The sequence below is a fragment of the Salmo salar genome, chromosome 02, assembly GCF_965601325.2.
Source record: "Salmo salar chromosome 02, fSalSal1, whole genome shotgun sequence".
In the NCBI taxonomy this organism is placed as follows: Eukaryota; Metazoa; Chordata; class Actinopteri; order Salmoniformes; family Salmonidae; genus Salmo; species Salmo salar.
Window position 1 is genome coordinate 3,204,701 of NC_138292.1, and position 24,241 is coordinate 3,228,941.

The following is a 24,241-nucleotide window of genomic DNA, read 5'->3' on the forward strand; positions in this document are numbered from 1 at the left end:
ATAGAACACACAGAGAGAGGTCTCAACATGATAGAACACACAGAGAGGTCTCAACATGATAGAACACACAGAGAGAGGTCTCAACATGATAGAACACACAGAGAGGTCTCAACATGATAGAACACACAGAGAGGTCTCAACATGATAGAACACACAGAGAGAGAGGTCTCAACATGATAGAACACACAGAGAGAGGTCTCAACATGATAGAACACACAGAGAGAGGTCTCAACATGATAGAACACACAGAGAGAGGTCTCAACATGATAGAACACACAGAGAGAGGTCTCAACATGATAGAACACACAGAGAGAGGTCTCAACATGATAGAACACACAGAGAGGTCTCAACATGATAGAACACACAGAGAGAGATCTCAACATGATAGAACACACGAGAGAGGTCTCAACATGATAGAACACACAGAGAGAGGTCTCAACATGATAGAACACACAGAGAGAGGTCTCAACATGATAGAACACACAGAGAGAGGTCTCAACATGATAGAACACACAGAGAGAGGTCTCAACATGATAGAACACACAGAGAGAGGTCTCAACATGATAGAACACACAGAGAGAGAGTCTCAACATGATAGAACACACAGAGAGAGGTCTCAACATGATAGAACACACAGAGAGAGGTCTCAACATGATAGAACACACAGAGAGAGGTCTCAACATGATAGAACACACGAGAGAGAGGTCTCAACATGATAGAACACACAGAGAGAGAGTCTCAACATGATAGAACACACAGAGAGGTCTCAACATGATAGAACACACAGAGAGGTCTCAACATGATAGAACACACAGAGAGAGAGTCTCAACATGATAGAACACACAGAGAGAGGTCTCAACATGATAGAACACACAGAGAGAGGTCTCAACATGATAGAACACACAGAGAGGTCTCAACATGATAGAACACACAGAGAGGTCTCAACATGATAGAACACACGAGAGAGGTCTCAACATGATAGAACACACAGAGAGAGGTCTCAACATGATAGAACACACAGAGAGAGGTCTCAACATGATAGAACACAGAGAGAGGTCTCAACATGATAGAACACACGAGAGAGGTCTCAACATGATAGAACACACAGAGAGAGGTCTCAACATGATAGAACACACAGAGAGAGGTCTCAACATGATAGAACACACAGAGAGAGGTCTCAACATGATAGAACACACAGAGAGAGGTCTCAACATGATAGAACACACAGAGAGAGGTCTCAACATGATAGAACACACAGAGAGAGGTCTCAACATGATAGAACACACAGAGAGAGAGGTCTCAACATGATAGAACACACAGAGAGGTCTCAACATGATAGAACACACAGAGAGAGGTCTCAACATGATAGAACACACAGAGAGAGAGGGTCTCAACATGATAGAACACAGAGAGAGGTCTCAACATGATAGAACACACAGAGAGAGGTCTCAACATGATAGAACACACAGAGAGAGGTCTCAACATGATAGAACACACAGAGAGAGGTCTCAACATGATAGAACACACAGAGAGAGGTCTCAACATGATAGAACACACAGAGAGGTCTCAACATGATAGAACACACAGAGAGGTCTCAACATGATAGATCACACAGAGAGAGGTCTCAACATGATAGAACACAGAGAGAGGTCTCAACATGATTGAACACACAGAGAGGCAACAGTAATGGTAAATTCAGTATTCAGACCTTTGCAGTCATTTCTGTGGATATGATAAAGTGTGCCATACAATGGCATATAAATGGTAAGGCTGAAGTTATAGATGACCCTGTAATATACCCTCTTTCCGTGGAATGTACCTGCATCCCACTGTCATCTGAGGATTCTCATGAGTTTATGGATTGCTGCACAGGCCTTCTTTCTGAGGGAGACTAAATCATTTCCCAGCGCTGTGTGGAATATCGGTTGTGGAGGATCAGAGAGGAATTCAAAACAGGTAGTTTGTTGTGGTCCATCCTCTCCAGACAAGAGAACGGTTCACCTGAGCAGTATTTACAGCATCAATAAAGACAACAGCGATAGTGCCAAGATATTCCTGCTTCATTCCACACTTTGCCAACTCCTGAGCATGGTCTGCTGCAGACTGTTCTGTTCTGACTGTTCTGTTCTGACTGTTCTGTTTCAGACTGTTCTGACTGTTCTGTTTCAGACTGTTCTGTTCTGACTGTTCTGTTCTGACTGTTCTGACTGTTCTGTTCTGACTGTTCTGTTTCTGACTGTTCTGTTCTGACTGTTCTGACTGTTCTGTTTCTGACTGTTCTGTTCTGACTGTTCTGTTCTGACTGTTCTGCAACTGTTCTGTTCTGACTGTTCTGTTCTGACTGTTCTGTTCTGACTGTTCTGTTCTGACTGTTCTTCTGACTGTCTGTTCTGTTCTGACTGTTCTGTTCTGACTGTTCTGTTCTGACTGTTCTGTTCTGACTGTTCTGTTCTGACTGTTCTGTTCTGACTGTTCTGTTTCAGACTGTTCTGACTGTTCTGTTCTGACTGTTCTGTTCTGACTGTTCTGTTTCAGACTGTTCTGACTGTTCTGTTCTGACTGTTCTGTTCTGACTGTTTCTGTCAACACCAGTGAACTGGCAGAAAGTCAACACCAGTGAACTGACAGAAAGTCAACACCAGTGAACTGGCAGAAAGTCAACACCAGTGAACTGACAGAAAGTCAACACCAGTGAACTGGCAGAAAGTCAACACCAGTGAACTGGCAGAAAGTCAACACCAGTGAACTGACAGAAAGTCAACACCAGTGAACTGGCAGAAAGTCAACACCAGTGAACTGGCAGAAAGTCAACACCAGTGAACTGGCAGAAAGTCAACACCAGTGAACTGGCAGAAAGTCAACACCAGTGAACTGGCAGAAAGTCAACACCAGTGAACTGGCAGAAAGTCAACACCAGTGAACTGGCAGAAAGTCAACACCAGTGAACTGGCAGAAAGTCAACACCAGTGGACTGGCAGAAAGTCAACACCAGTGAACTGGCAGAAAGTCAACACCAGTGGACTGACAGAAAGTCAACACCAGTGAACTGGCAGAAAGTCAACACCAGTGAACTGACAGAAAGTCAACACCAGTGAACTGGCAGAAAGTCAACACCAGTGAACTGACAGAAAGTCAACACCAGTGAACTGGCAGAAAGTCAACACCAGTGAACTGACAGAAAGTCACACCAGTGAACTGCAGAAAGTCAACACCAGTGAACTGCAGACAGTCAACACCAGTGAACTGGCAGAAAGTCAACACCAGTGAACTGGCAGAAAGTCAACACCAGTGATCTGACAGAAATATTATTCTTCTATAGCGCCTTTCAAAGACTAGTTCACCTAATAAAAGTGTAATCAGTGATTTGCTGGATATCTATTTTGACTTCCTATAGACGGTGGTTGTTTAGCAACAAAACCCACGTGTGTGTATCTTTGTGCCAAAACAGACAGGGTTGGCTAAGAATCATGGGATTATTAATATGTAAACTATATTTCTCTCCAAATATACTTGAAAACACAAGCTAGTGACACCACTACAGACACAGTGGGGCGAAGCCTGAGGGACCTAATATCACCACTACAGACACAGTGGGGCGAAGCCTGAGGGACCTAATATCACCACTACAGACACAGTGGGGCGAAGCCTGAGGGACCTAATATCACCACTACAGACACAGTGGGGCGAAGCCTGATGGACCTAATATCACCACTACAGACACAGTGGGGCGAAGCCTGATGGACCTAATATCACCACTACAGACACAGTGGGGCGAAGCCTGATGGACCTAATGACACCACTACAGACACAGTGGGGCGAAGCCTGAGGGACCTAATATCACCACTACAGACACAGTGGGGCGAAGCCTGAGGACCTAATATCACCACTACAGACACAGTGGGGCGAAGCCTGAGGACCTAATGACACCACTACAGACACAGTGGGGCGAAGCCTGAGGGACCTAATATCACCACTACAGACACAGTGGGGCGAAGCCTGAGGACCTAATGACACCACTACAGACACAGTGGGGCGAAGCCTGAGGGACCTAATATCACCACTACAGACACAGTGGGGCGAAGCCTGAGGGGCCTAATGACACCACTACAGACACAGTGGGGCGAAGCCTGAGGACCTAATATCACCACTACAGACACAGTGGGGCGAAGCCTGAGGGGCCTAATGACACCACTACAGACACAGTGGGGCGAAGCCTGAGGACCTAATATCACCACTACAGACACAGTGGGGCGAAGCCTGAGGGGCCTAATATCACCACTACAGACACAGTGGGGCGAAGCCTGAGGACCTAATATCACCACTACAGACACAGTGGGGCGAAGCCTGAGGGACCTAATGACACCACTACAGACACAGTGGGGCGAAGCCTGAGGGACCTAATATCACCACTACAGACACAGTGGGGCGATGCCTGAGGGGCCTAGTGACACCACTACAGACACAGTGGGGCGAAGCCTGATGGACCTAATATCACCACTACAGACACAGTGGGGCGAAGCCTGAGGGACCTAATATCACCACTACAGACACAGTGGGGCGAAGCCTGAGGACCTAGTGACACCACTACAGACACAGTGGGGCGAAGCCTGATGGACCTAATATCACCACTACAGACACAGTGGGGCGAAGCCTGAGGGACCTAATATCACCACTACAGACACAGTGGGGCGAAGCCTGAGGACCTAATGACACCACTACAGACACAGTGGGGCGAAGCCTGATGGACCTAATATCACCACTACAGACACAGTGGGGCAAAGCCTGAGGACCTAATATCACCACTACAGACACAGTGGGGCGAAGCCTGAGGGACCTAATATCACCACTACAGACACAGTGGGGCGAAGCCTGAGGGGCCTAATGACACCACTACAGACACAGTGGGGCGAAGCCTGAGGGACCTAATGACACCACTACAGACACAGTGGGGCGAAGACTGAGGAGAGGCAGCGAGGGTACAGTGACACCCGCTAGTATTTTACTTGAGTCCCAGAGGATAACTGGAGACGCAGAGCCACACATAAATCTTCATAAGCATTTTAATAACTCAATCTGAAGCCAGGCACAATATTTATCATGTTCCTGGTTGCTTAAAGGAATGGAAGTTGGGTAGGATGTGGAAGGTACAGAATACAAAGGGGAAGTGGGATAATTGTGAAGGTATTGTTTTATGATCTCTGTGTGTCTTTCTGAATGATGTGGTAACTTTATGGGGGTCACAGACCGTGCAATACAATACACATATAAAGCATGACTGGATGATGCTATGGTACACAGTATAAAATATACAGCATTATGTTAGAACTAATGTCCTGCTACTGTAGCTTCAGCCAACATAAGGACATTTAAGAAAACCATAAAACACTGACAATTCCATTCAAAATGGGTGTAAAGAGTTGTTTTTCTGTTGTCTTGAAATGATTACATTATGTAAGGTGAAACATTTTCCTAAACCAATTGAGACCGTGTTTTCCCCCAGCAGTTTAATAAATACAGCAAATTGGAGGAAAAAACCCTGAAGCAAGGTTCTTGATTACTTCCTGTTCACGGTGTAGTAAGCATGCAAACATCACTACACTTTCAGTCCAAACACTGCACACTATAAAGACCACCATACACACTATAAAGACCACCCTGCACACTATAAAGACCACCCTACACACTATAAAGACCACCCTACACACTATAAAGACCACCCTACACACTATAAAGACCACCCTACACACTATAAAGACCACCACCCTACACACTATAAAGACCACCACCCTACACACTATAAAGACCACCACCCTACACACTATAAAGACCACCACCCTACACACTATAAAGACCACCACCCTACACACTATAAAGACCACCACCCTACACACTATAAAGACCACCCTACACACTATAAAGACCACCCTACACACTATAAAGACCACCACCCTACACACTATAAAGACCACCACCCTACACACTATAAAGACCACCACCCTACACACTATAAAGACCACCACCCTACACACTATAAAGACCACCACCCTACACACTATAAAGACCACCACCCTACACACTATAAAGACCACCACCCTACACACTATAAAGACCACCACCCTACACACTATAAAGACCACCACCCTACACACTATAAAGACCACCACCCTACACACTATAAAGACCACCACCCTACACACTATAAAGACCACCACCCTACACACTATAAAGACCACCACCCTACACACTATAAAGACCACCACCCTACACACTATAAAGACCACTACCCTACACACTATAAAGACCACCACCCTACACACTATAAAGACCACCACCCTACACACTATAAAGACCACCACCCTACACACTATAAAGACCACCACCCTACACACTATAAAGACCACCACCCTACACACTATAAAGACCACCACCCTACACACTATAAAGACCACCACCCTACACACTATAAAGACCACCACCCTACACACTATAAAGACCACCACCCTACACACTATAAAGACCACCACCCTACACACTATAAAGACCACCACCCTACACACTATAAAGACCACCACCCTACACACTATAAAGACCACCCTACACACTATAAAGACCACCACCCTACACACTATAAAGACCACCACCCTACACACTATAAAGACCACCACCCTACACACTATAAAGACCACCACCCTACACACTATAAAGACCACCACCCTACACACTATAAAGACCACCACCCTACACACTATAAAGACCACCACCCTACACACTATAAAGACCACCACCCTACACACTATAAAGACCACCACCCTACACACTATAAAGACCACCACCCTACACACTATAAAGACCACCACCCTACACACTATAAAGACCACCACCCTACACACTATAAAGACCACCACCCTACACACTATAAAGACCACCACCCTACACACTATAAAGACCACCACCCTACACACTATAAAGACCACCACCCTACACACTATAAAGACCACCACCCTACACACTATAAAGACCACACCTACACACTATAAAGACCACCCTACACACTATAAAGACCACCACCCTACACACTATAAAGACCACCACCCTACACACTATAAAGACCACCACCCTACACACTATAAAGACCACCCTACACACTATAAAGACCACCCTACACACTATAAAGACCACCCTACACACTATAAAGACCACCACCCTACACACTATAAAGACCACCACCCTACACACTATAAAGACCACCACCCTACACACTATAAAGACCACCACCCTACACACTATAAAGACCACCACCCTACACACTATAAAGACCACCACCCTACACACTATAAAGACCACCACCCTACACACTATAAAGACCACCACCCTACACACTATAAAGACCACCACCCTACACACTATAAAGACCACCACCCTACACACTATAAAGACCACCCTACACACTATAAAGACCACCCTACACACTATAAAGACAACCCTACACACTATAAAGACCACCACCCTACACACTATAAAGACCACCACCCTACACACTATAAAGACCACCCTACACACTATAAAGACCACCATACACACTATAAAGACCACCACCCTACACACTATAAAGACCACCACCCTACACACTATAAAGACCACCACCCTACACACTATAAAGACCACCCCCCTACACACTATAAAGACCACCACCCTACACACTATAAAGACCACCCTACACACTATAAAGACCACCCTACACACTATAAAGACCACCCCCTACACACTATAAAGACCACCACCCTACACACTATAAAGACCACCACCCTACACACTATAAAGACCACCCTACACACTATAAAGACCACCACCCTACACACTATAAAGACCACCACCCTACACACTATAAAGACCACCACCCTACACACTATAAAGACCACCACCCTACACACTATAAAGACCACCCTACACACTATAAAGAGCACCCTACACACTATAAAGACCACCACCCTACACACTATAAAGACCACCACCCTACACACTATAAAGACCACCACCCTACACACTATAAAGACCACCCTACACACTATAAAGACCACCACCCTACACACTATAAAGACCACCACCCTACACACTATAAAGACCACCACCCTACACACTATAAAGACCACCACCCTACACACTATAAAGACCACCACCCTACACACTATAAAGACCACCACCCTACACACTATAAAGACACCACCCTACACACTATAAAGACCACCACCCTACACACTATAAAGACCACCACCCTACACACTATAAAGACCACCACCCTACACACTATAAAGACCACCACCCTACACACTATAAAGACCACCACCCTACACACTATAAAGACCACCACCCTACACACTATAAAGACCACCACCCTACACACTATAAAGACCACCACCCTACACACTATAAAGACCACCACCCTACACACTATAAAGACCACCACCCTACACACTATAAAGACCACCACCCTACACACTATAAAGACCACCACCCTACACACTATAAAGACCACCCTACACACTATAAAGACCACCCTACACACTATAAAGACCACCACCCTACACACTATAAAGACCACCACCCTACACACTATAAAGACCACCACCCTACACACTATAAAGACCACCACCCTACACACTATAAAGACCACCACCCTACACACTATAAAGACCACCACCCTACACACTATAAAGACCACCACCCTACACACTATAAAGACCACCACCCTACACACTATAAAGACCACCACCCTACACACTATAAAGACCACCCTACACACTATAAAGACCACCACCCTACACACTATAAAGACCACCACCCTACACACTATAAAGACCACCACCCTACACACTATAAAGACCACCACCCTACACACTATAAAGACCACCACCCTACACACTATAAAGACCACCACCCTACACACTATAAAGACCACCACCCTACACACTATAAAGACCACCCTACACACTATAAAGACCACCACCCTACACACTATAAAGACCACCACCCTACACACTATAAAGACCACCACCCTACACACTATAAAGACCACCACCCTACACACTATAAAGACCACCACCCTACACACTATAAAGACCACCACCCTACACACTATAAAGACCACCACCCTACACACTATAAAGACCACCCTACACACTATAAAGACCACCACCCTACACACTATAAAGACCACCACCCTACACACTATAAAGACCACCACCCTACACACTATAAAGACCACCACCCTACACACTATAAAGACCACCACCCTACACACTATAAAGACCACCACCCTACACACTATAAAGACCACCACCCTACACACTATAAAGACCACCACCCTACACACTATAAAGACCACCACCCTACACACTATAAAGACCACCACCCTACACACTATAAAGACCACCACCCTACACACTATAAAGACCACCACCCTACACACTATAAAGACCACCACCCTACACACTATAAAGACCACCACCCTACACACTATAAAGACCACCACCCTACACACTATAAAGACCACCACCCTACACACTATAAAGACCACCACCCTACACACTATAAAGACCACCCCTACACACTATAAAGACCACCCTACACACTATAAAGACCACACCCTACACACTATAAAGACCACTACCCTACACACTATAAAGACCACTACCCTACACACTATAAAGACCACTACCCTACACACTATAAAGACCACCACACTACACACTATAAAGACCACCACACTACACACTATAAAGACCAACCCCCTACACACTATAAAGACCACCCCCTACACACTATAAAGACCACCCTACACACTATAAAGACCACCACCCTACACACTATAAAGACCACCACCCTACACACTATAAAGACCACCACCCTACACACTATAAAGACCACCACCCTACACACTATAAAGACCACCCCTACACACTATAAAGACCACCCTACACACTATAAAGACCACCCTACACACTATAAAGACCACCACCCTACACACTATAAAGACTACCACCCTACACACTATAAAGACCACCACCCTACACACTATAAAGACCACCACCCTACACACTATAAAGACCACCACCCTACACACTATAAAGACCACCACCCTACACACTATAAAGACCACCACCCTACACACTATAAAGACCACCCCCCTACACACTATAAAGACCACCACCCTACACACTATAAAGACCACCACCCTACACACTATAAAGACCACCCTACACACTATAAAGACCACCACCCTACACACTATAAAGACCACACTACACACTATAAAGACCACACTACACACTATAAAGACCACCACCCTACACACTATAAAGACCACCACCCTACACACTATAAAGACCACCACCCTACACACTATAAAGACCACCACCCTACACACTATAAATACCACCACCCTACACACTATAAAGACCACCACCCTACACACTATAAAGACCACCACCCTACACACTATAAAGACCACCACCCTACACACTATAAAGACCACCACCCTACACACTATAAAGACCACCACCCTACACACTATAAAGACCACATCCCTACACACTATAAAGACCACCACCCTACACACTATAAAGACCACCACCCTACAAACTATAAAGACCACCACCCTACACACTATAAAGACACACCCTACACACTATAAAGACCACCACCCTACACACTATAAAGACCACCACCCTACACACTATAAAGACCACCACCCTACACACTATAAAGACCACCACCCTACACACTATAAAGACCACCACCCTACACACTATAAAGACCACCACCCTACACACTATAAAGACCACCACCCTACACACTATAAAGACCACCACCCTACACACTATAAAGACCACCACCCTACACACTATAAAGACCACCACCCTACACACTATAAAGACCACCACCCTACACACTATAAAGACCACCACCCTACACACTATAAAGACCACCACCCTACACACTATAAAGACCACCACCCTACACACTATAAAGACCACCACCCTACACACTATAAAGACCACCACCCTACACACTATAAAGACCACCACCCTACACACTATAAAGACCACCACCCTACACACTATAAAGACCACCACCCTACACACTATAAAGACCACCACCCTACACACTATAAAGACCACCACCCTACACACTATAAAGACCACCACCCTACACACTATAAAGACCACCACCCTACACACTATAAAGACCACCACCCTACACACTATAAAGACCACCACCCTACACACTATAAAGACCACCACCCTACACACTATAAAGACCACCACCCTACACACTATAAAGACCACCACCCTACACACTATAAAGACCACCACCCTACACACTATAAAGACCACCACCCTACACACTATAAAGACCACCACCCTACACACTATAAAGACCACCACCCTACACACTATAAAGACCACCACCCTACACACTATAAAGACCACCACCCTACACACTATAAAGACCACCACCCTACACACTATAAAGACCACCACCCTACACACTATAAAGACCACCACCCTACACACTATAAAGACCACCACCCTACACACTATAAAGACCACCACCCTACACACTATAAAGACCACCACCCTACACACTATAAAGACCACCACCCTACACACTATAAAGACCACCACCCTACACACTATAAAGACCACCACCCTACACACTATAAAGACCACCACCCTACACACTATAAAGACCACCACCCTACACACTATAAAGACCACCACCCTACACACTATAAAGACCACCACCCTACACACTATAAAGACCACCACCCTACACACTATAAAGACCACCACCCTACACACTATAAAGACCACCACCCTACACACTATAAAGACCACCACCCTACACACTATAAAGACCACCACCCTACACACTATAAAGACCACCACCCTACACACTATAAAGACCACCACCCTACACACTATAAAGACCACCACCCTACACACTATAAAGACCACCACCCTACACACTATAAAGACCACCACCCTACACACTATAAAGACCACCACCCTACACACTATAAAGACCACCACCCTACACACTATAAAGACCACCACCCTACACACTATAAAGACCACCACCCTACACACTATAAAGACCACCACCCTACACACTATAAAGACCACCACCCTACACACTATAAAGACCACCCTACACACTATAAAGACCACCACCCTACACACTATAAAGACCACCACCCTACACACTATAAAGACCACCACCCTACACACTATAAAGACCACCCTACACACTATAAAGACCACCCTACACACTATAAAGACCACCTACACACTATAAAGACCACCCTACACACTATAAAGACCACCACCCTACACACTATAAAGACCACCACCCTACACACTATAAAGACCACCACCCTACACACTATAAAGACCACCCTACACACTATAAAGACCACCACCCTACACACTATAAAGACCACCCTACACACTATAAAGACCACCACCCTACACACTATAAAGACCACCCTACACACTATAAAGACCACCACCCTACACACTATAAAGACCACCACCCTACACACTATAAAGACCACCACCCTACACACTATAAAGACCACCACCCTACACACTATAAAGACCACCACCCTACACACTATAAAGACCACCACCCTACACACTATAAAGACCACCACCCTACACACTATAAAGACCACCACCCTACACACTATAAAGACCACCACCCTACACACTATAAAGACCACCACCCTACACACTATAAAGACCACCACCCTACACACTATAAAGACCACCACCCTACACACTATAAAGACCACACCTACACACTATAAAGACCACCACCCTACACACTATAAAGACCACCACCCTACACACTATAAAGACCACCACCCTACACACTATAAAGACCACCACCCTACACACTATAAAGACCACCACCCTACACACTATAAAGACCACCACCCTACACACTATAAAGACCACCACCCTACACACTATAAAGACCACCACCCTACACACTATAAAGACCACCCTACACACTATAAAGACCACCACCCTACACACTATAAAGACCACCACCCTACACACTATAAAGACCACCACCCTACACACTATAAAGACCACCACCCTACACACTATAAAGACCACCACCCTACACACTATAAAGACCACCACCCTACACACTATAAAGACCACCACCCTACACACTATAAAGACCACCACCCTACACACTATAAAGACCACCACCCTACACACTATAAAGACCACCACCCTACACACTATAAAGACCACCACCCTACACACTATAAAGACCACCCTACACACTATAAAGACCACCACCCTACACACTATAAAGACCACCACCCTACACACTATAAAGACCACCCTACACACTATAAAGACCACCACCCTACACACTATAAAGACCACCCTACACACTATAAAGACCACCACCCTACACACTATAAAGACCACCACCCTACACACTATAAAGACCACCACCCTACACACTATAAAGACCACCACCCTACACACTATAAAGACCACCACCCTACACACTATAAAGACCACCACCCTACACACTATAAAGACCACCACCCTACACACTATAAAGACCACCACCCTACACACTATAAAGACCACCACCCTACACACTATAAAGACCACCACCCTACACACTATAAAGACCACCACCCTACACACTATAAAGACCACCACCCTACACACTATAAAGACCACCACCCTACACACTATAAAGACCACCACCCTACACACTATAAAGACCACCACCCTACACACTATAAAGACCACCACCCTACACACTATAAAGACCACCACCCTACACACTATAAAGACCACCACCCTACACACTATAAAGACCACCACCCTACACACTATAAAGACCACCACCCTACACACTATAAAGACCACCACCCTACACACTATAAAGACCACCACCCTACACACTATAAAGACCACCACCCTACACACTATAAAGACCACCACCCTACACACTATAAAGACCACCACCCTACACACTATAAAGACCACCACCCTACACACTATAAAGACCACCACCCTACACACTATAAAGACCACCACCCTACACACTATAAAGACCACCACCCTACACACTATAAAGACCACCACCCTACACACTATAAAGACCACCACCCTACACACTATAAAGACCACCACCCTACACACTATAAAGACCACCACCCTACACACTATAAAGACCACCACCCTACACACTATAAAGACCACCACCCTACACACTATAAAGACCACCACCCTACACACTATAAAGACCACCACCCTACACACTATAAAGACCACCACCCTACACACTATAAAGACCACCACCCTACACACTATAAAGACCACCACCCTACACACTATAAAGACCACCACCCTACACACTATAAAGACCACCACCCTACACACTATAAAGACCACCACCCTACACACTATAAAGACCACCACCCTACACACTATAAAGACCACCACCCTACACACTATAAAGACCACCACCCTACACACTATAAAGACCACCACCCTACACACTATAAAGACCACCACCCTACACACTATAAAGACCACCACCCTACACACTATAAAGACCACCACCCTACACACTATAAAGACCACCACCCTACACACTATAAAGACCACCACCCTACACACTATAAAGACCACCACCCTACACACTATAAAGACCACCACCCTACACACTATAAAGACCACCCTACACACTATAAAGACCACCACCCTACACACTATAAAGACCACCACCCTACACACTATAAAGACCACCACCCTACACACTATAAAGACCACCACCCTACACACTATAAAGACCACCACCCTACACACTATAAAGACCACCACCCTACACACTATAAAGACCACCACCCTACACACTATAAAGACCACCACCCTACACACTATAAAGACCACCACCCTACACACTATAAAGACCACCACCCTACACACTATAAAGACCACCACCCTACACACTATAAAGACCACCACCCTACACACTATAAAGACCACCACCCTACACACTATAAAGACCACCACCCTACACACTATAAAGACCACCACCCTACACACTATAAAGACCACCACCCTACACACTATAAAGACCACCACCCTACACACTATAAAGACCACCACCCTACACACTATAAAGACCACCACCCTACACACTATAAAGACCACCACCCTACACACTATAAAGACCACCACCCTACACACTATAAAGACCACCACCCTACACACTATAAAGACCACCACCCTACACACTATAAAGACCACCACCCTACACACTATAAAGACCACCACCCTACACACTATAAAGACCACCACCCTACACACTATAAAGACCACCACCCTACACACTATAAAGACCACCACCCTACACACTATAAAGACCACCACCCTACACACTATAAAGACCACCACCCTACACACTATAAAGACCACCACCCTACACACTATAAAGACCACCACCCTACACACTATAAAGACCACCCCCTACACACTATAAAGACCACCACCCTACACACTATAAAGACCACCACCCTACACACTATAAAGACCACCACCCTACACACTATAAAGACCACCCTACACACTATAAAGACCACCACCCTACACACTATAAAGACCACCACCCTACACACTATAAAGACCACCACCCTACACACTATAAAGACCACCACCCTACACACTATAAAGACCACCACCCTACACACTATAAAGACCACCACCCTACACACTATAAAGACCACCACCCTACACACTATAAAGACCACCACCCTACACACTATAAAGACCACCACCCTACACACTATAAAGACCACCACCCTACACACTATAAAGACCACCACCCTACACACTATAAAGACCACCACCCTACACACTATAAAGACCACCACCCTACACACTATAAAGACCACCACCCTACACACTATAAAGACCACCACCCTACACACTATAAAGACCACCACCCTACACACTATAAAGACCACCACCCTACACACTATAAAGACCACCACCCTACACACTATAAAGACCACCACCCTACACACTATAAAGACCACCACCCTACACACTATAAAGACCACCACCCTACACACTATAAAGACCACCACCCTACACACTATAAAGACCACCACCCTACACACTATAAAGACCACCACCCTACACACTATAAAGACCACCACCCTACACACTATAAAGACCACCACCCTACACACTATAAAGACCACCACCCTACACACTATAAAGACCACCACCCTACACACTATAAAGACCACCACCCTACACACTATAAAGACCACCACCCTACACACTATAAAGACCACCACCCTACACACTATAAAGACCACCACCCTACACACTATAAAGACCACCACCCTACACACTATAAAGACCACCACCCTACACACTATAAAGACCACCACCCTACACACTATAAAGACCACCACCCTACACACTATAAAGACCACCACCCTACACACTATAAAGACCACCACCCTACACACTATAAAGACCACCACCCTACACACTATAAAGACCACCACCCTACACACTATAAAGACCACCACCCTACACACTATAAAGACCACCACCCTACACACTATAAAGACCACCACCCTACACACTATAAAGACCACCACCCTACACACTATAAAGACCACCACCCTACACACTATAAAGACCACCACCCTACACACTATAAAGACCACCACCCTACACACTATAAAGACCACCACCCTACACACTATAAAGACCACCACCCTACACACTATAAAGACCACCACCCTACACACTATAAAGACCACCACCCTACACACTATAAAGACCACCACCCTACACACTATAAAGACCACCACCCTACACACTATAAAGACCACCACCCTACACACTATAAAGACCACCACCCTACACACTATAAAGACCACCACCCTACACACTATAAAGACCACCCTACACACTATAAAGACCACCACCCTACACACTATAAAGACCACCACTACACACTATAAAGACCACCACCCTACACACTATAAAGACCACCACCCTACACACTATAAAGACCACCACCCTACACACTATAAAGACCACCCTACACACTATAAAGACCACCACCCTACACACTATAAAGACCACCACCCTACACACTATAAAGACCACCACCCTACACACTATAAAGACCACCACCCTACACACTATAAAGACCACCACCCTACACACTATAAAGACCACACCCTACACACTATAAAGACCACACCCTACACACTATAAAGACCACCACCCTACACACTATAAAGACCACCACCCTACACACTATAAAGACCACCACCCTACACACTATAAAGACCACCACCCTACACACTATAAAGACCACCACCCTACACACTATAAAGACCACCCTACACACTATAAAGACCACCACCCTACACACTATAAAGACCACCACCCTACACACTATAAAGACCACCACCCTACACACTATAAAGACCACCCTACACACTATAAAGACCACCACCCTACACACTATAAAGACCACCATACACACTATAAAGACCACCACCCTACACACTATAAAGACCTCCACCCTACACACTATAAAGACCACCACCCTACACACTATAAAGACCACCCTACACACTATAAAGACCACCACCCTACACACTATAAAGACCACCACCCTACACACTATAAAGACCACCACCCTACACACTATAAAGACCACCACCCTACACACTATAAAGACCACCACCCTACACACTATAAAGACCACACCCTACACACTATAAAGACCACCACCCTACACACTATAAAGACCACCCTACACACTATAAAGACCACCACCCTACACACTATAAAGACCACCACCCTACACACTATAAAGACCACCACCCTACACACTATAAAGACCACCACCCTACACACTATAAAGACCACCACCCTACACACTATAAAGACCACCACCCTACACACTATAAAGACCACCACCCTACACACTATAAAGACCACCACCCTACACACTATAAAGACCACCACCCTACACACTATAAAGACCACCACCCTACACACTATAAAGACCACCACCCTACACACTATAAAGACCACCACCCTACACACTATAAAGACCACCACCCTACACACTATAAAGACCACCACCCTACACACTATAAAGACCACCACCCTACACACTATAAAGACCACCACCCTACACACTATAAAGACCACCACCCTACACACTATAAAGACCACCACCCTACACACTATAAAGACCACCACCCTACACACTATAAAGACCACCACCCTACACACTATAAAGACCACCCTACACACTATAAAGACCACCACCCTACACACTATAAAGACCACCACCCTACACACTATAAAGACCACCACCCTACACACTATAAAGACCACCACCCTACACACTATAAAGACCACCACCCTACACACTATAAAGACCACCACCCTACACACTATAAAGACCACCACCCTACACACTATAAAGACCACCACCCTACACACTATAAAGACCACCACCCTACACACTATAAAGACCACCACCCTACACACTATAAAGACCACCACCCTACACACTATAAAGACCACCACCCTACACACTATAAAGACCACCCTACACACTATAAAGACCACCACCCTACACACTATAAAGACCACCACCCTACACACTATAAAGACCACCACCCTACACACTATAAAGACCACCCTACACACTATAAAGACCACCACCCTACACACTATAAAGACCACCACCCTACACACTATAAAGACCACCACCCTACACACTATAAAGACCACCACCCTACACACTATAAAGACCACCACCCTACACACTATAAAGACCACCACCCTACACACTATAAAGACCACCACCCTACACACTATAAAGACCACCACCCTACACACTATAAAGACCACCACCCTACACACTATAAAGACCACCACCCTACACACTATAAAGACCACCACCCTACACACTATAAAGACCACCACCCTACACACTATAAAGACCACCCCCTACACACTATAAAGACCACCACCCTACACACTATAAAGACCACCACCCTACACACTATAAAGACCACCACCCTACACACTATAAAGACCACCACCCTACACACTATAAAGACCACCACCCTACACACTATAAAGACCACCACCCTACACACTATAAAGACCACCACCCTACACACTATAAAGACCACCACCCTACACACTATAAAGACCACCACCCTACACACTATAAAGACCACCACCCTACACACTATAAAGACCACCACCCTACACACTATAAAGACCACCACCCTACACACTATAAAGACCACCACCCTACACACTATAAAGACCACCACCCTACACACTATAAAGACCACCACCCTACACACTATAAAGACCACCACCCTACACACTATAAAGACCACCACCCTACACACTATAAAGACCACCACCCTACACACTATAAAGACCACCACCCTACACACTATAAAGACCACCACCCTACACACTATAAAGACCACCACCCTACACACTATAAAGACCACCACCCTACACACTATAAAGACCACCACCCTACACACTATAAAGACCACCACCCTACACACTATAAAGACCACCACCCTACACACTATAAAGACCACCACCCTACACACTATAAAGACCACCACCCTACACACTATAAAGACCACCACCCTACACACTATAAAGACCACCACCCTACACACTATAAAGACCACCACCCTACACACTATAAAGACCACCACCCTACACACTATAAAGACCACCACCCTACACACTATAAAGACCACCACCCTACACACTATAAAGACCACCACCCTACACACTATAAAGACCACCACCCTACACACTATAAAGACCACCACCCTACACACTATAAAGACCACCACCCTACACACTATAAAGACCACCACCCTACACACTATAAAGACCACCACCCTACACACTATAAAGACCACCACCCTACACACTATAAAGACCACCACCCTACACACTATAAAGACCACCACCCTACACACTATAAAGACCACCACCCTACACACTATAAAGACCACCACCCTACACACTATAAAGACCACCACCCTACACACTATAAAGACCACCACCCTACACACTATAAAGACCACCACCCTACACACTATAAAGACCACCACCCTACACACTATAAAGACCACCACCCTACACACTATAAAGACCACCACCCTACACACTATAAAGACCACCACCCTACACACTATAAAGACCACCACCCTACACACTATAAAGACCACCACCCTACACACTATAAAGACCACCACCCTACACACTATAAAGACCACCACCCTACACACTATAAAGACCACCACCCTACACACTATAAAGACCACCACCCTACACACTATAAAGACCACCACCCTACACACTATAAAGACCACCACCCTACACACTATAAAGACCACCACCCTACACACTATAAAGACCACCACCCTACACACTATAAAGACCACCACCCTACACACTATAAAGACCACCACCCTACACACTATAAAGACCACCACCCTACACACTATAAAGACCACCACCCTACACACTATAAAGACCACCACCCTACACACTATAAAGACCACCACCCTACACACTATAAAGACCACCACCCTACACACTATAAAGACCACCACCCTACACACTATAAAGACCACCACCCTACACACTATAAAGACCACCACCCTACACACTATAAAGACCACCACCCTACACACTATAAAGACCACCACCCTACACACTATAAAGACCACCACCCTACACACTATAAAGACCACCACCCTACACACTATAAAGACCACCACCCTACACACTATAAAGACCACCACCCTACACACTATAAAGACCACCACCCTACACACTATAAAGACCACCACCCTACACACTATAAAGACCACCACCCTACACACTATAAAGACCACCACCCTACACACTATAAAGACCACCACCCTACACACTATAAAGACCACCACCCTACACACTATAAAGACCACCACCCTACACACTATAAAGACCACCACCCTACACACTATAAAGACCACCACCCTACACACTATAAAGACCACCCTACACACTATAAAGACCACCACCCTACACACTATAAAGACCACCACCCTACACACTATAAAGACCACCACCCTACACACTATAAAGACCACCACCCTACACACTATAAAGACCACCACCCTACACACTATAAAGACCACCACCCTACACACTATAAAGACCACCACCCTACACACTATAAAGACCACCCCTACACACTATAAAGACCACCACCCTACACACTATAAAGACCACCACCCTACACACTATAAAGACCACCACCCTACACACTATAAAGACCTCCACCCTACACACTATAAAGACCACCACCCTACACACTATAAAGACCACCACCCTACACACTATAAAGACCACCACCCTACACACTATAAAGACCACCACCCTACACACTATAAAGACCACCACCCTACACACTATAAAGACCACCACCCTACACACTATAAAGACCACCACCCTACACACTATAAAGACCACCACCCTACACACTATAAAGACCACCACCCTACACACTATAAAGACCACCACCCTACACACTATAAAGACCACCACCCTACACACTATAAAGACCACCACCCTACACACTATAAAGACCACCACCCTACACACTATAAAGACCACCACCCTACACACTATAAAGACCACCCTACACACTATAAAGACCACCACCCTACACACTATAAAGACCACCCTACACACTATAAAGACCACCCTACACACTATAAAGACCACCACCCTACACACTATAAAGACCACCACCCTACACACTATAAAGACCACCACCCTACACACTATAAAGACCACCACCCTACACACTATAAAGACCACCACCCTACACACTATAAAGACCACCACCCTACACACTATAAAGACCACCACCCTACACACTATAAAGACCACCACCCTACACACTATAAAGACCACCACCCTACACACTATAAAGACCACCACCCTACACACTATAAAGACCGCACCCTACACACTATAAAGACCACCACCCTACACACTATAAAGACCACCCTACACACTATAAAGACCACCACCCTACACACTATAAAGACCACCCCTACACACTATAAAGACCACCACCCTACACACTATAAAGACCACCCCTACACACTATAAAGACCACCACCCTACACACTATAAAGACCACCACCTACACACTATAAAGACCACCCTACACACTATAAAGACCACCACCCTACACACTATAAAGACCACCCTACACACTATAAAGACCACCACCCTACACACTATAAAGACCACCCCCCTACACACTATAAAGACCACCACCCTACACACTATAAAGACCACCACCCTACACACTATAAAGACCACCACCCTACACACTATAAAGACCACCACCCTACACACTATAAAGACCACCACCCTACACACTATAAAGACCACCACCCTACACACTATAAAGACCACCACCCTACACACTATAAAGACCACCACCCTACACACTATAAAGACCACCACCCTACACACTATAAAGACCACCACACTACACACTATAAAGACCACCACCCTACACACTATAAAGACCACCACCCTACACACTATAAAGACCACCACCCTACACACTATAAAGACCACCACCCTACACACTATAAAGACCACCACCCTACACACTATAAAGACCACCCCCTACACACTATAAAGACCACCACCCTACACACTATAAAGACCACCACCTACACACTATAAAGACCACCCTACACACTATAAAGACCACCACCCTACACACTATAAAGACCTCCACCCTACACACTATAAAGACCACCACCCTACACACTATAAAGATCACCACCCTACACACTATAAAGACCACCACCCTACACACTATAAAGACCACCACTACACACTATAAAGACCACCATACACACTATAAAGACCACCACCCTACACACTATAAAGACCACCACCCTACACACTATAAAGACCACCACCCTACACACTATAAAGACCACACTACACACTATAAAGACCACCACCCTACACACTATAAAGACCACCCTACACACTATAAAGACCACCACCCTACACACTATAAAGACCACCATACACACTATAAAGACCACCCTACACACTATAAAGACCACCCTACACACTATAAAGACCACCCTACACACTATAAAGACCACCACCCTACACACTATAAAGACCACCACCCTACACACTATAAAGACCACCACCCTACACACTATAAAGACCACCACCCTACACACTATAAAGACCACCACCCTACACACTATAAAGACCACCACCCTACACACTATAAAGACCACCACCCTACACACTATAAAGACCACCACCCTACACACTATAAAGACCACCACCCTACACACTATAAAGACCACCACCCTACACACTATAAAGACCACCACCCTACACACTATAAAGACCACCACCCTACACACTATAAAGACCACCACCCTACACACTATAAAGACCACCACCCTACACACTATAAAGACCACCACCCTACACACTATAAAGACCACCACCCTACACACTATAAAGACCACCACCCTACACACTATAAAGACCACCACCCTACACACTATAAAGACCACCACCCTACACACTATAAAGACCACCACCCTACACACTATAAAGACCACCCCCTACACACTATAAAGACCACCACCCTACACACTATAAAGACCACCACCCTACACACTATAAAGACCACCACCCTACACACTATAAAGACCACCACCCTACACACTATAAAGACCACCACCCTACACACTATAAAGACCACCACCCTACACACTATAAAGACCACCACCCTACACACTATAAAGACCACCACCCTACACACTATAAAGACCACCACCCTACACACTATAAAGACCACCACCCTACACACTATAAAACCACCACCCTACACACTATAAAGACCACCACCCTACACACTATAAAGACCACCACCCTACACACTATAAAGACCACCACCCTACACACTATAAAGACCACCACCCTACACACTATAAAGACCACCACCCTACACACTATAAAGACCACCACCC